Source organism: Otolemur garnettii, unplaced genomic scaffold (assembly GCF_000181295.1).
Source record: "Otolemur garnettii isolate 467f Iridium unplaced genomic scaffold, OtoGar3 scaffold00145, whole genome shotgun sequence".
Taxonomy (NCBI): Eukaryota; Metazoa; Chordata; class Mammalia; order Primates; family Galagidae; genus Otolemur; species Otolemur garnettii.
In genome coordinates, this window is record NW_003852540.1 from 3,856,035 (window position 1) to 3,857,456 (window position 1,422).

Sequence of the window (1,422 nt, forward strand, 5' to 3'; positions counted from 1 at the left end):
TGATGCCACAGCACTCTACCCATGGGGATAGCTTGAGGCTCGGTCTCAAAAATAAATAAATAAATAAATAAAATAAAAATAAAATAGTAATTCTCAAACTTCAATATTTTTAAGTACTTGGAACACTTGTTTAAAGTACACATTGAAAGGTCCTATCTTCAGAAATACTAAATCATTTAGTCTAAAGTAGAGTCCAGGAATCTGCATTTTTAAAAAAATTTTTTTTAGTAGAGACAGTCTCATTTTATCACCCTCGGTAGAGTGCCAAGGCATCACACAGCTCACAGCAACCTCCAACTCCTGGGCTTAGGCAAGAATGTGCATTTTTAACAAGCTTAGTATGTGACTCTGATGCAGGTGGTTTTGAAAAATGTTTTTTAGTGTTCAAAAGTAAAGAACAGGGAACTAATATTTATTGAGCTTAGTTTGTATGCCAGGCATTTGCCTTTTTTATATCTTATCCCAAACATGGATAAACTTTAGTTAATTAGCTTTAGTTAGCAAAGTTTACTTTCTTTACAATTGAGGCATGGGCCATATTTGAGATTCAGGACTCTGGAAACATAGGACCTGAAAATTCAACCTAGAATGGCTTTGTGAGCAGTCGGGCGCAGTGGCTGACGCCTGTAATCCCAGCACTCTGGGAGGCTGAGGCAAGTGGATCGCATGAGCTCACGAGTTCAAAACCAGTCTGAACTAAAGTGAGATCTCATTTCTAAAAATAGCCGGGAATCATGGCAGGCTCCCGTAATCCCAACTACTTGGGAGGCTGAAACAAGAGAATCACTTGAGGCCAAGAGTTTGAGGTTGCTGTGAGCTATGACGCCATGGCATTCTACTGAGTGTGACAAACTAAGACTCTGTCTCAAAAAAAAAAAAAAGAAATAGTAGGCTGGACATGGTGGCTTACACCTGTAATCCTAGCACTCTGGGACACCAAGGCAGGTGTATTGCCTGAGCTCAAAAATTCAAGACCAGACTGAGCAAGAGCAAGACCCTACCTCTAAAAATAGCTGGGTATTGCAGCAGGCACTTATAGTCCCAGCTGCTTGGGAGGATGAAGCAAGAGGATCACTTGAGCCCAAGAGTTTGAGGTTGCTGTGAGCTATGATACCATGGCACTCTACCAGGGGTGACCAAGTAAGACTCTGTCTCAAAAAAAGAAAAATTAAAAATAATAATAATAAAATGCCTTATGGCTGGTCATAGTGGCTCATGCCTATAATCTCAGCACTTTGGGAGGCCAATGCAGGAGAATTTTTTTTTTTTTTGAGACGGAGTCTCACTATGTCACCCTCATAGCGTGCTGTGCTGTCACATCTCACAGCAACCTACAACTCTTAGGCTTAAGTGATTCTTTTGCCTCAGCCTCCCAAGTAGCTGAGACTACAGGTGCCTACCACAACACCTGGCTATTTTTTT